This window comes from Petaurus breviceps, unplaced genomic scaffold (genome assembly GCF_028583685.1).
Source record: "Petaurus breviceps papuanus isolate PSGF00001 unplaced genomic scaffold, PetGlider_PUasm1.0 227, whole genome shotgun sequence".
In the NCBI taxonomy this organism is placed as follows: domain Eukaryota; kingdom Metazoa; phylum Chordata; class Mammalia; order Diprotodontia; family Petauridae; genus Petaurus; species Petaurus breviceps.
This window is the reverse complement of record NW_027185896.1, coordinates 3,780,860-3,796,827: the sequence shown is the minus strand read 5'-3', so window position 1 is coordinate 3,796,827 and position 15,968 is coordinate 3,780,860. Positions and strand designations below refer to the sequence as shown.

At 38.2% G+C, this 15,968-nt stretch overlaps 1 long non-coding RNA gene across 1 annotated transcript; it reads left to right on the top strand.

Moving 5' to 3' along the window:
• Positions 1–1,661: 1,661 nt before the first annotated feature.
• Positions 1,662–13,250, top strand: LOC138166924 (uncharacterized). Its single transcript, XR_011169774.1, has 2 exons — positions 1,662–1,893; positions 11,368–13,250. It is a non-coding gene; the product is annotated as an uncharacterized lncRNA (long non-coding RNA).
• The last annotated feature ends 2,718 nt before the right edge of the window (positions 13,251–15,968 follow it).

Here is a 15,968-nt window from a genome sequence, read left to right as displayed (position 1 = left end):
GAGGCTTCTCAGTATAAAAACAGGACATTTTATTCTCTTCTCCTGCAGGAAGAGGGCAGTCCTTTCCATGACTGATCACAACAAAAATTTTACAATAGTAAAATGAGGAGTCAGTAGGAGCCAGTTAGAACAAATCCCTGGTAAGGCTTTATGTTTAGCCTGTAGAGGAAACTTGCCTGGTTGCTTTTGGTAGGGTGGTTGGGAAGGGAAAGAAGTGAATGAATCTTCCTATTTAGGGTTTTTGGGACTTGTTTTTAGAGTAAAGTTAGTGCATGTTAGAGGCCAGAGGCTAAAAGGCTAGAGGCCAGAGGCTAGACACCAGCATTTTTTCCCACTGCCTAAAGCCACTTGGGGAGTAGTAGTAATGCATCAGCTGGAAGCTGGCTGCTTTTCTGGTTATATTTGTGCCAAAAGAATTAATTATAGGTAAAAATCTAGATTGATAATGGGAAGTTGCACATAATCATATCCTTCTGAAATTAAAGGGGAGAACCACTGTGTATATTATATAAACAGTTCTAGAGCAGGAAGGGACCTCACAGACCATCTAGTCCTATATCTTTTATCTTACAGATGAGGAAACTGAGGTCCAGGGATATTACATATTATATTCATGTGTTTCTTATTGCATAGGTCCTGAATCAGGCAAGTGGCCAAAGGTTCCAGAATCCTTAGCTATGTGTTGACTTCAGATGAGTTGGGGTTGTGTCTCATGGCTAGAATGCCATCATCATTCTAAGACATTGTCTGATAGGTATCCTTTACAATGCACTCAGGTGGTTATTCCTTACGTACTTCTGATCCTATAAGCCATTGGCTCAGTCTTATGTAGGCTAGAGAGGGAGGTAGGGAGGGAGGGAGAGAGAGAGAGAGAAAGAAACAGAGAGAGTGGGGTGGGGGTGAGAGACACCTTAGTCTTGATTTCAAGTGGCATTCTGTGAGCTTGTTTTTGTCAAGAACCAATAGAAAACAATGAGCTAGGTGGCATAGTGGATGGGGCCAGCCTGAAGTCAGAAAGACTTGAGTTCAAATGTGATCTCAGACACTTACTAGCTATGTGACCCTGGGCACGTCACTCAACCATAATTCATCTCTAAAATGAGCGGAGAAGGGAATGGTAAAAGTATTCCACTAGCTTTGCCAAGAAAATCCCAAATGGGGTCATGAAGAGTTGGATATGATTGAAATGATTCAACAACAAACAACAATAGAGAAGGATACATCTTAGTGCAAAGATTACTTTTCTTCCAGGACTTTATCTTCCAGAACCACGATTTATAAACAACAGGCAAAATACAGTGGGAGTTTAAAATCAAGACCATTTTTTCACTGAATATCTTACATGAACCCCAAGCTGCAAAGTTTAATCATCCCCAGATGTTATGTGGTTTGCTCTAGTTTTCGTCCTGAAAGGATTAACCTCTATCCAGTGAACATTAAACAGATCCCCTGAGCAGAGAGTCTCGTACCATAAATGAAATCCCAACAAATTGTAAAAATGACTCTTAAAGGGACTATAGTTTGCCAAGAACATAGAGTGGAGTTAATGAAAGAATTAATTGCATGTAAATTATTTTTGAATCAAAATTGTAGAAGTCAGCAGTTGAGATTCTGCCTCTGTGTAATAAGAAACCTATAGGATGCTGGCTTTTTTCATTTTTAGAGTCTATGGTTGAGAACATAAGTTCACTATCTCTGCTCCTAAGTAAAGATTGCAGAAAGGTCCTCCCCTCCATCAACTTGCCTGCTTCTACTATACCATGGCCATTTTGACTTTCTATTGCCCAGTGCCTCTGTCCTCCTTCCATTCTAAGTTCTCCTGCTTCTCTACTCTCCATGGAAACAGATCCCATAGGATCTCAAGAACAAGGAAGGACCTCAGAGATCATATAAGTAGGTGGTTTTAAATTTTTTAAAAACTCATCACACAGATTTATTTTTTGCTTTGAGGAATTAGGCTCCCTAAGGGAGAGTTAGGAAACTTATGGAGTCTGCCAAGGAGGTAATTAGGTGTGCAGTAGATAGAGCCTTAGGCCTGGAGTCAAGGAGACCTAAGTTCAAATCCAGCCTCAGATGCTTAGTAACTGTGTGACTTTGGGCAAGTCATTTAACCTCTATTTGTCTCTGCTTTCTCATCTGTAAAATGGGGATGATAATAGCACTTATCTCCCAAAGTAGTTATGATGATCAACTGAGACGGTGCATAATGGGTCCTTAACAAATGCTTGTTTCCTTCATTTTTTACACGTGCACTTACAAGTATAAGTTCCATTCAATTCCTAGTACAGCTATTGACAACTTATAACATACCCTTTGAAACCACTGACATAGTACAAATCCTTGGTTTTACTGAAGAAGAAACAGAGACCCTAAACAGTTCGGAGACATTCCTGAAAGGAAACAGAAAGTGGCAGAGCCAAACTTTGAACCCGGGTCTTTGACTCCAAATCTAGTCTAACATGCTGCCCACATCTCTGCATATTCCATCAGTGCCTTCTAGATCTGCGCCCCTTCATCCACACTCTGTACTTCCTATGGGCAACTAAGTGGTTTAGTGGATAGAATGCTGAACTTGAGTCAAGAAAATTTAAGTTCGAATCTTGCCTCAAATATTTGCTATGTGACCTTGGGTAAGTCACTGTACCTCTCTCTACCTCAATTTTTTATCTATAAAATGAGGATAACAATAGCACCTACCTTTCCAGTTTGTTGTGAGGGCAAAATGAGGAATATTTGTGAAGTGTTTTACAAACCTTCAAAATACCAGTGCTAGGTATGATGATACTGATGAAATATTATATGCTATATATGTGTGTGTGTGTGTGTGTGTGTGTGTGTGTGTGTGTGTGTGTATAAAGTGCTTTGTGAAGCCCATGGGGTGCTACACAAATGATAGCAATTTCTCAAACTATGCAAAAAAGCACAATGAGGGATACCATCACTGTACACATGCACATGTTGAAAGTACTACTTTTAATGAACCTTTAAAGACAATTACATTGTCCTTTTGTTTCTATATCCCTTATATTGTCCATTCTATCCATGCTTGCCTTTCCTTATAGGAAAGGAGAGCCATCCCTTATAATGAAGATTAGAAAAGAATGAAGAAGCAGAGGGGGGCTGATAGCCAGGGAACAGAGAAGTCAGAAGGAATGGCTGGAACTATAGGGCATTTGATTGACAAATTCTTTCTGGGAAGACAAGTGTTGATGTATTACCATTCTCAGAGCTAGAGTAGTAAAGTTATTTTTCAATATATTGTTATAATGTCCTTGAATAGATTTTATTGAATTATTAAAGTTAAGACTTATTAGTTAAATTGGTCAGTTGGGGAGTGACAAGAGGGTAGCATGGGATAGATAGAGCCCAGAAATTGTCATAGGTCTGGGTCCAGTTAGGATAACAAGTGCTCACATCGAAAAAGTCTGGTGTCCCAGAGATGAGAACTTGAAATAAAATAGATCAGTAGAACAAACCAACTTATTAGAAAAGTCTGATATTGTACACAGTTCCACACTCATAGCTGGCCACTTCTGTAAAGAAGTGGTGGAAGATTCTTTTTTTTCATAGTCCTTCTTTGGATGAATTTATTTTCATCAGAAAATTGCCCACTTCGTGATATGTAGGACTTCTTTGGTGAAAAGCCAAGTGACGTGAATTACAGTAAAACCTTCAATGGACAACACCACAAAGTAGACTTAATTCTGTGGGTGCTCTTCCCAAGTGTCCTAGTTAATGACCCACAGGTAAGTTCCTTCACCTATCTCCACCCTGATTTTCCCTATCCCTATGGCAGGTTTCCCAGCAGTGGCTTCATGATATCTCTGGAGTTTCTGTTCTCCCCTTACCCTGTTATTATTAATAATTACATACATTAGAAATAGCAAGCTGGGGAGCTGATGTGATAGGAGGATGGATGTATTAGGAATGGGGCTTGGATTTTGTATAAAGATCCATGTCCATGAGTTTACGGACAGTGGAGTTTGATTTCCTATTCATATGCATCTACAGCAATGGTGTCATATACAAACACATCCTAGCAGGCCACATATTGACTTAGAAAATTATAAATGAACATTGTCTATGTTTTTGTGTAGTTTTATTTATTTTGTTAAATATTTCCCAATTACATTTTAGTGTGGTTCAGGCTGCGTTTACTTGGGAGTGTTGTGGTCACATGCATCCAAGGATTTTTGACACCTCTGCTCTACAGGATTTCTCATAATACATATAAAAAATGGGCATCCAATAACAACTTCTTGGCTATAGAGATTCAGAAGTGGATGATCCAGTCCTACCCTCTCCTTTTTCCAGAGGAGGGGGCTGAAATCCTCAAATGAGAAGAGTTTTGCTTGAGACCACATGGTCAAAAAGTGGAAGAACTAGGACTGGAAGACATATTCTGACTCCAAGTAATAGCCATTTGCCTTTTTAGTGACTAGCATTTGTACAGCACTTTAAAGTTTATAGTATCATTGATTTAGATCTGGAAAGGACGTAAGAGACTATTGAGTCCCAAACACTTTTTAAAACAATTTATTTTTATCCATTTATAATCTGCCCCCCTCACTACCTATCCCCACCTCCATTGAACAAAAATAATCACAATTGAAAGATGAAGTACCTCTCCAGTACTTCACTAGGTCTAGTAAAACAAATGAGTTTTATCTTACTTGAGGCCTATTTGTAATTCACAATGTTTCCCAGCATAAAAACTTATTTGCAAAATTAGACATAAGTTTCCCATATGGGTTTCCCAGAATCTTGACAATCCCAACAGCTAAGAACAAGAAACCCTGGGAAGGAGAGTGCTTGCAGTTAAGATGGGCTAAGGGACTTAGCTTAACTCAGCTCTAGTTTTTCTCCACACTTTGGTTTTCAAGGGTGTTTATGTCTAGGAAACTGTTGTCATTTTGGGAGAGATAGAATACCTACCTTTTGTGCTATTTCTTCTCACTGAAAATCTATGCTATTAACAGTATATTCTGCTGCCTCTGGGTACCTTGACTCACATTTACATAGTATGTTAGGCAACAGAAGCATGTCCAAGACAAAAGGGGAGCTGCTTTCCAACAGCAACACTAGGCAGTCTTGGCCATAATAGTCCTAAATAGACCATGGTGAATAAGTAAAACTGGTCTTCTGCCTTCCACATCTCCTTTTGATCCCTCTCCCTTGGCCCTAAGGCAAACAGTGGCATCATGCTGCCTGCCTGTCCAAAGCATTCCCTAGCAAACATCCCACTAATGCATGCTTTCTTTATAATTTCCTTTCCCAACATGGTCAGTCTTCCTTCAAAATGTCTATGCCTTACAGAGTCAAAGTACATGGCACACAATGTATCTTGAAGTAATCTAGGTTAGGCTTAATTCTCCCAGGGGACATTGTGAGCCCAAAAGAAATGCGAGATGTGCAAATTTACGCCCAAATGGTCATAAGGGCTATTTGTGCCTGATATGTGGTAGAGCCTTCTGAGCTTGTATTGGTCTGATCAGTCACAGTTGGACACACTGTCCCTTGACTCTGACATAATGATGTAATTTTAAACCTCTGAGTGCAAAGTACAATAACCAATCAACCAATCAATCAAGGGGATAGTCACATTTGTTAACCTAAAAGTGTATCTATCTGTCTAGTAGATGGGATGTGAGGAAGGTCTCAGTATCTAAATTTGCCTTAGAATTACTCTGCTTACCAGTTTCCAGTGATAGTGTTTTTCTAGTATCTGTCCCCCATGAAAGCCAAGAACCATGAAATATTAAGAATTGATCATGATACGACATATTGTTAATAAAAATAAAGAAAAGGTGGTGTATCTTTGGCATCTTTAATAAAACTTTCTTTCCTAAATAGAAAAGTCACTTCAAGCTACCCCAAATATATGAATGTCATGTCATATTATTGCAAAACAAGGACAGATTAGTGTCTTTCTGTGGGTGCATACAAGGTAACATTTGATATCCCTTGTGTCTTGCTGATGTATAATCATAGAATGATAAGGATGGAAAGTACTTTAGACATCATCCAGCCTAAAGCCTTCATTATTAAAAGAAGGAAACTGAATATCAGACACTTGGAATTATGTTCTATAAAATGGCAGCCATATAAATATTCATTGCTCTAAGGCTGGTGTCATCTGTGTTACCCATGGGAAGAAGGCAATACTTCTTCCAAATTAGTTTACTTTTCAGCAGGTCATATTTCATGTGTGCTTGCTGGGGTTTACTCACATAATTAAAAAAACAAAAACAAAATGGTGGCATATGAAAAGGGAGAGATAGAGGGATGTACATGGATAGAGAGAGCTGAGCTTGAAGCCAGAAACACATGAATTTAAGTTTCAAGTTCCACTTATGAAACATACTGGCTGCATGGTTCTGGGTAAATCATTTAATTTCTCAATGCTTTAGCAAACTCTCTAAGACTATAAGTTTCTCAGAAAGTGTCAACCTGCATTGGTAGAGGGAATTTCCTCATCTGGGAGTTCCTCACATTGATGAAATCATAGGTCTAATCCCCATCTCTACGTGAGGTGAAAAAATGGATAATGGCTAGATCTTTTCAATTCCCACAGTGCCCTCTAGTCCCCAAAGTACTTTCCCCTAATGACATTTGATCACCAGATTATACAGGCATTCAATCATTCTGCCACTCAACTAGAAATGTTAAACTTCCCTGCAGTGATTTCTTAAGCAAATAACCTGTACTGAAATTCTGGAATTCTGCTGCCGGCTTTCATGGTCATTTAAGCTATCACCACCTGCTTTTTATTTGTTATTCTTATGGGTGTCCTTTATACTCCTGTCTAATTGCTTTTATTGCCATATTTAGGGACTCCTTTCCCCTATTATAAGTCCTTCAGTCCTTTTTCTCCTCTAAGGTAAGATGTGGATGATAGTAACTGATGGTTGGAGATAAATAGGATGGATTTATGAATGTGCACAATTATCATGAATATTGTAGAAGGTATTCTTGTCAGCTACTGGCTGGCATAGACAGCCTCTGAAACTTTCAAACCTTGAAATCCTATGAAGATTGTGGGATTTAGAAGTAGTAGGGCCTTAAAGATCATTTTTTCTAGCCCTCTCATCTTATGGGTAAGGAAACTGAGGCTTGGAGACCATACATTTAGCTTACAACAGTTAAAGATTTTTACCAGCCTGATGATGATTGTTCAATAGACTTAAGGAAAAGGGAAAAAAATCAACATCAGGAAAATTAATGTTCTTTTCATTTTATTATCAAGATCACCCCCACATTTTATCATTGCCAACAGGCTCGACTGCAAAGATTGATGTGGAAAAGACTGGTTATGGCTTTTAGAGAACACGAATTCCTGTGAACAATTGTAATCATCCACAGACGCTCTTTTCCAGTTCCATCGATATGAAACATGATGATGGGGAAAGAGATTCAGTGTTAGAGTTGACATTTAATCCTAGAAATGGCAGCATCAGAAACAGTTTTCTTTCAAACAACATGAGGTCTTAGATAAAAAGGGGAACTGAGAGAGATATAGGCCATGATCCTTTGAGGAATCTTGCTGGCATTTGTACCATCTCTATTGGCACAGATCTCAATCTAGCCATGCCTTACTGAGCAGGGCTCTTTTTTTACATTCTCTGTTAATATTGTGTATAGATCAACAAAACATGTGGGCTGCCTATCTGTTATTCCTCACTCTCTCATGGCTCTCCTGATCCTTTTTCTGGTCATACATATTCATACATGTACAAAGCCATATGTCATGACTGGGAGGATGTCTATCCCTGCTAAATTTTCCTAGCAAAAACTCTGTGAAGTGAGTTGTGTAAACATCATACCCCATTTTACAGATGAGGAAATTGAAGCACCATAAAGTGTCTGAGGCTTGGAATGTTTTAGAATTCTGGTTTGGAATCAGGACTGGATTTGTGATTTCATTGATGTAGGGAACTCTGGGTAAGAAACTTCTTCTGTTGCAAGATGGTAGTTTCTATGCACCTTATAGCCTTAGAGTTGCCTAAAGCACCGAGTGGTTAGATGAGTTACCCAGGGTCTTATGGTGACTGTGTCAGAAGTAGGATGTGAATCCAAGTCTTGCTGGCTCCAATGCCTTCTCTGTAGCGATGAAACCACATTGCTTAGTGTGCTCAGCACAGAGAATAGAGTGCTAGACCTGGAATCAGAAGACCTGGATTCGAATCTTGTTTTAGATACTTACTAGCTGTGTGGTCCTGGGCAACTTAACCTTTGCTTGCCTCAGTTTACTCAATTATAAAATGGGGATAATAACAGCACCTGCTTGCCAGAGTTGCTGTGAGTATCAGATGAGAGAACATCAGTAAAATGCTTAGCACAGAGCCTGATACACATTAGGTCCTTAATAAATACTTGTTTTCTTCCTTCCTTCTTACAGCAGGGCATTTCCAAGTAGAGATGGAAGCCTGGGGTCTTTCTTCTCCATGACCATGGGGCTATCTTCTATCTTTCTTTGTATTCCCATTGCTTAGCTCACATAGCAGATCCTTCATTAATTTTGTTGACTGATTGACTGATGGTACCAATACAGATAGCCTTTCCTTGAGCAGTTCACCTCTGGGGAAAAAAATTCACAGGATGGTGGGATTTAGCACTCGAATGGGCCTTAGACATTATCTAGTTCCATTTCCTCTTTGAAACTAGAGGTCTAATAGATTAAGTGAATTTTTTAAGGACAGGTAAGTGCCCCAACTCTGATTCCTATCTACCTACACAGTAATGTTTCTCAGGTGACCATCTCCTTATATTTATTGCGGCCTGGGTTACAGACCATACTTTATTAATCTGCACTGGTTGGTGATACATATTAAAGTGGGTAGGACTAATTAGCAATTTCTGCAGAAGTCAACTCTTTAATATTTCTCATCTTCAAATATTTTGGTGATTCCCAATGCCATATTGAATGAGTGACCAGTACTGATTCCAGTAGATGGATGATGGTGGACAATGTCTACTTCCTCTTGGTAGAGAGGGTAGGGACTATGGATGTAAAATGTTACAAACTTCTATATGGGCCCTGGGGTGGTTAGCTTTGCTAACTTGTTTTTCTTTTTTTTTTTTACAAAGGAGAGTTAATCAATAATTATAAATATATAAAATATATTTTTTATTTTATTATTTATTTATTTTTATTATTTTTTATTTGTAATATATATGAATATATATAAAATAAATATATAAAAATTAATCAATAATCAATAAATGATTGTGTATAAAAAAGTAATCTATAAAACCTTGAAAAAACTTTATTGCATGTATACCTCGTCTAGTGATTTTAGTTTATTAATATTAAACATAGACCTGCTTTGAGGCGAAGAGATGAATGATGAGTGAATGAGCATTTAAGTGTTTGCTATGTGAAAAATATTGGGCCTGGAATTAGAAAACAACAAAATCCCTGTTCTCAAGAAGCTCATGTTCTAATTGGGGGTAACAATAATAAAGGAGGTTTCAGGTGCCAGTCAGATGGAAAGGCCCTTGGTTATTAGGGTAAAGAGGCAAAGCAGATGGTCACACTGCATTTCCTTCAAATGAATAGAATTGTTTTCTGGATGTAGCCAAGCAACAATATATTAAACATGATTAAACATTCACATGGTAACTCGAGCAAATCTATCGAAATCTGGCAGCTTTCTGCTATCCAGTCATGTGTTTCAATATAATAACTAGGGCATCAACACATTTTGAAAGCTATCTTATTATGAAAAGCACACATCCCCACATCCATGCCACGACCGAGCTTTAAGTTGTCATAGACACAACCCTTTGGTTTGTTTGGTTTTGGATCAGTGCAAATATAAACAGTCAGATTTCAGACTTCCCTTGCCTACATTTGTGATGGCAAATTTCTGAATCCTTTGGAACAAATGGACCTTCTTTTCCCCTACCTTTTCCTGAGAAAACTGCTTTTCTCCTTATATTTCTTGGATTTGAATATTTGATTTATAGTTTCAAGATACAAGACACAAATGTTGAAGTAGGGAATTAGAAGACATTTAGCTTTGTGAATACCAAACTGATTTTTATGAGCTGTAACACTGCCCAGAATTTGGAAACAGAGATTCACTGAATCTCAGATTTAAAGGGACTTTAAAAACCATCTAGCTCAATGCCCTTTGTTTACAGAAGAGTTCCCCAGGGATGAAGTGATTTGCCCAAAGCAGAGCCAACACTGGAAATGCAATTTACCTTAGTTCTCAGTTAATACGATAAAATACTCTCTCCCCCAATGATAAAGTGCCTTCTATGCACAAAGAACTGAACAAGACACTTGTGATTGAAAGGGAAAAACAAAACAGTGCCATCAAAGAACTGACATTCAAGGAGCTTTTCTCTACTCTGCTCATCTCCATAAAACAGTCAAAGAAAACTTGGTCTGGAAAAAATCAGCTGGACCTTAGTCCCTAGCTCTCCAGTTTTCTAATTCGACTGATTTTAGGCAAATAATTTCCTCTCACTAATCCTCAGTTTAGTCTGAAGTGGAGATAGTCACTCTTGTACTGCTGTCCTCAAAGGATTATTGTGAGGAAAGGTCTTTATAAAGTAGACAATGCTATAAAGACGGGAACTCTGAGTTGTTCTCTGTCAGAATTGGAGGGGAGATGAGGATATCCTGAGACCACACAAGTGGTTTTATCTCTCTCTCTCTCTCTCTCAAAACCAGATGCTTCAAACCTAATTAGATTTCATATAAGAAAAATTATCTGGAACTTGAAGGAAGAATAGTCAGGTTAGTGCTTTCTCTCTAGTTTCTTTCCAGTTCTTGGGAGTAAGATACTGTTTGGATTTAGCTAGGTTTCAAATGAATTGCTTTGTGGTTTTCTGTCCCTTTTTAATCAACTTTCCAACCACAGAGATGAAATCCATAAAATTGCAGATTGATTTGCATATGTTAAATTTTAACGTGGCCAAAGGTGTCTACTGTGTGCCCCAAACTATGTTAAGTGTGGACGAAGATATAAAGAATGAAGTTTGGTCTCTGACCTAAAGGGGCTTAAAATCTAGTAGAGAATGTAAGATAAGGTGTAATAATAGTAATAATAATTAGCATTTTCCTAGTGCTTTGAAGTGTGAAAAACTCTTTAAGAATATAACCTTATTTTATCCTCACAACAACCTTGAGAAGTGGGTTACTATCCCCATTTTAAGGATGAGGAAATAGAAACAGAGCTCAAGTGACTTGCTCAAGGTCACATGGTTATTAAGGGGTGGAGGTGCAATTTGAAGACCTCCTGATTCATGTCTACTGTCCTATCCACTGAGTCACCTACCTGCCTCTGTATACATGAATAACATAATTCAATGTACTATGTTGATAAATGGATGAAAGACATAATTTTCTTCCAGATTCTTAGAAGAGAGAAGATTATTTCCAATGAGAAAGATGAAAGATTTTGCTTCATGAATGGCAAACCCCAAAGAGGGAGGGGGGATATTCGGGGAGAAGTAGCACCCTGGTGTGAGAGCTTATTGAGCCCTTTCCAGGGTTGCTCATCTACCTTTGGTGTCCACCTTTCACCGAACTCTCACCTGTGTCTCCAAGAAGCTGCAGCATGCACAAAGTCCACAGCCCAGTAGAACTGTCTCAGCAGATGGGGTGAGCTAGGCTGTGGGTAACCAAGAGGCCTCCAATTCATTGGTGAGGTAGGGGGATGTCTACCACAAGCATGTGAAGATTTCACCAGTAGAATGGGTATATGAGAACGTTTTGTTCCAGTGGCCATGAAGGTGTCTAAAATCAGGAGCTCTGGAGCACTTGAAGATTCCAAGGTCATCAGTATCCCAGGCCATCATCAGTGGTCCTAACCTTTGCCTTGCTACTGGACTTCGATGATTCTGGAAGAGAGGGTGAGGCTGATGACTTTGTGTAACTGCCTCACTTAAAACCAATTCACATGCGAGTCAAGCCATCACCCCGTGACATCATTGGTCCTCTTCACAAGTGAACAACAGCAAAGACTCTGTAGGACAGACAAGCGTTCAGTTCCTTCCAGAAGAGCTATGCTGTTGCATGTGTTTTCTGTAACTGCTTAGGGATTCCCATGAGTAATTTGATTATGTTTTTTTTTTTTTTGCATTTATAGACTTTTATGAATCTTTTGCATTTCTGAATTTTCTGTGGGGCAAAGTTAAAGACTGTCCTCTATTCAAAATGTACTTGTTACCTTAGTGATTATGTAGAAGCTTGGGACCACATTAGTTAATTTTGAAGAAATCTAGACGCTTGCAAAGTCTGAGGATTTTCCTCAGAGTATATTCCAGATACTAATATGTCATTTTCTCTTGAAATCTGATCTAGTCCATGAGAAATCAGAATTTTAGGGGGTCCTAGGCCACAATTTACATGTATATTTACCTTCTTAGTGACTATATTTTTATGGATTGTTCTACTACAAAATATTCTGCCTTAGTCTGGCTGTTTGGCTAACATTTCCCTTAACCTTTTGATACTTGTGTGTATTGACTTACTTATGATGTAATTCATACTTACTTATAGAAGTCCTAATGTTTTATCTTTAATTGATGATCCTGGGTTGTAGAAGTCTTTACCAGTATTGTTCAACACTTCTCTCATTTGAGGACTAGTTTTCATAAGTGCAGAGAGTCATCATCTGAAAACAGATCACTAGGGATAGATTTTCCCCCCTCAAAACAAATTTTTTTTTTTTAATCAAAATGGTGTCTAAGGTTTGGAAAGGTGATAATCTATAGCATTGGTACAAGGGAAAACACTAACAAAATCACATATCCTTCAAGTAGTCATATTTTAAAATCTTTGATTTTTTAAAAAGAATATATGTATCTATATATATCCATCTCTCTCTCTCTCTCTCTCTCTCTCTCTCTCTCTCTCTCTCTCTCTCTCTCTCTCTCTCTCTCTCTCTCTCTCTCTCTTTCGTTGCTTTTGCAAACTCAATTTTATAATTCAAATTTTAGCCTCTTTCCTTTTCTTGCCTGACATCTGGTGGCAAAAAATTTTCTTTTCCTCTCTAAATTCAGCTTGTAGTAGGAAGGAAGAGGATCAGTAAGGGTGTGGACAAAACACAGTTCACTTAACCTTTTCCTGAATAACAAAAGTTGATCATTATTAGAAGGGATGTGCTGGTATATATTTAACAACTGTATCTGTAAAAAAAAAAATGCACCCATCACATACTATTATGTTTAATCTGAATTATCAGTGTTTTCTATGTCACTTTCTCAGATCTTAACAATTAAAAAAATAATAATCAAGCCCTGATTCATAGCATTTTGTTTTCTGAAAATTTAACAGTTGACTCTCAAGCATCAATTTGAGCTGGCTATAGGACACCCTTTAAATGGTAGGGTGCCTTAGGAGCCTTGGAAAGTGGGAGTTTCTGTTCAAAATACAGCTGATTGACAAATCAATATGAGTTCTAGTGCCCAAACTGGAAAATTTATATCTGAAAATTAAATGGCATCATCTGATACATGGCCAGAACACCACTGCCACCTAGTGGATATGGGCATTTAAATAGTCCCCTGAGAATTTACAAGCAATATCTGAATCCTTTGGCCTGGCTGACCAGAGTAATGAACAGAATTAAATTAGCTTGCATCTAAGACCCTCAAAAAAGATGCATTTTTACAGTGAACAGATGGAAACATGCCATCTGGAATTAAAGCTCTCCTCCCACCACAAATAGAAATATAGCACCCAGAATGAATATTCTGTTCAGACTCCATCTGGAGAATTATACTCAGTTCTGGACACTCCATTTGAGGAGGGGCACTGAAAGAAGCACAGCAAGTACAGGGAAGGATACTTTGGGATGCTGTTATGTGACTTTCAAAATCCTATTATTTATTATTGCCTTTTCTTAACCATTGGCATAAAGGGAAGACAGATAAGCAAGGTGACTCCAGGTATACCAATGCCAATCACGCAAAGTCTACTTTGAGAGACAATATCACCAAAGATGGAGAATGAGAATATAATTATTATAATAAATCCCATTTAAATAGTACTTTACAACTTAAAATTACTTTCCTTTCAACTCCATGAGTTTAGTCAATTAAACAATAAAATGAATTAATTGCCTACTATGTATTAGACACTTGGCTAAGCACTCCCAACACAAAAAAAGAGGCAAAAAATAGTCCTTGTCCTCAAGGAACTTACACTCTGAGTTTTTAATTCCAATTTAATTTAATAAGTGCTTAACCAGATGAGAAAACTGAGAATCAGAAAGTTTAAAAGATTTGCCCAAAGTCACCCAGTTCAATGGGGATTCAAAGCCGGATCTTTTGACTCTAAATATAGTATGCTTTTCATTACACTATCAGTGATGAATATATTAAACAACCACCCCTCTGAAAAAATAAATGTACACAGGACACACTTTTAATTTAATATGCATTATTTACCTTTTTTTATCCATTTATTCCCTAAGTGTAAACCATCAACAAAACAACAAATCAAGTCCTGACTTACAGCATTTGCTGATTTCTTTTTCTTTTTTGTCTTCTTGGAGGGGGGAAGGCAGGGTAATTGGGGTTAAGTGACTTGCCCAAGGTCACACAGTTAGTTAAGTGTCTGAGGTCAGATTTGAATTCAGGTCCTCCTGACTTCAGCGCTGGTATTCTACTCACTGTACTCCCTAGCTGTCCTGCATTTGCTGATTTCTGAGGTATAAATCTTCACACTGCAAATTTAACAATCTGCTCTTAGGAGCCAACTTAAACTATTTCCATCTCACTCCTGTCTGTACCTCTGAGTTTCTGGAGATGGTTCAGCAAATTTCTAACCCATTCAACTTTATGAGGCATTTGTTTTTATTTGGAAAATATTGGCTATGGCCAGTTTGCAAATATATTACAGCAACTCATATCCAAAGGCACCAAGGACTGCAATGATCTGTCCTTCTCATCTTTGCAACTATTCTGTCTCCCTGATTTTTCTACCAGTACAATGTTTAGAACCAGATAAAGAACTTTAACCAGTTTCACGAGTACTTTAGTTTACAGACTCTGCTTTTAATATGTACTCCTAGACTTGAGTTAATTGGGTTCAATGAATATAGCTTCCCATTAGGGATAGATGACAGAGACGTCCTTCCTCCCTATTCTCCTACTTCAGAGCAGTCTCAGATATCTGGAGTTCACTTTTCCCATAGCCAAGGGAGTCTTAACATGGAGACTTTATTTAAAATACTTTGGTAACTGTTTGAATATAATTGGTTTCCTTTGTAATCCTTTGTGACCTTTTACTTTATAAAAATTTTATTTTTATACTTTTAAAAACATTGTCCTGAGAAGCTTCACCATAAACTTCACCAGACAAGTCCATGAACAACGGAATATTATCTATCAGTTTAACTAATGTTAGACCTGCGCCTTTCACAGGGGATATGTTCTAAGATATTCAAGGAGAGATCCATGCTAGGCACAAGCAGGCTGTAACACATTACAAAAAGAATTATGGAGAAGTAGTGTAATGGACGTAATTGAGGACAGGTATGTACTCCATTGGTATCCTTGTGAAGTCAAGAGAAAGAGAAAAAAGCTCCTAGGAATTTGGAATGAACCCTAGTGGTGAATTCATAAGAGGACACGGACAAGTGTGTTAGGACCAACATTCTTCTGACGTCTTCCCTGATTTCCTCCTCCCCCCCAATACAACTTTATGGACCCCAACTTCCCTAACAGTAGCTTCCTGGCTTAGGGGCTTAAAAGATCTCAACCATTTGTAGTTGGTGCCTCTGAAACTTAGTGGGTGTCTGGCATCACTCAAGGTGCCATACCCTGATGAAATACTTACCAGATACATTTCCAGATAGAGATGATGGGGGCTGCATCCACTATATCCTATTGTATCACCTTGCCGTATTTGAACAAAGTAAGTGGAGCAGCTAGGTGATGCAGTGGATGGAGAGTTGGACCTGGAGTCAGGAGGACTCATCTTCCTGAATTCAACTATAGACTCC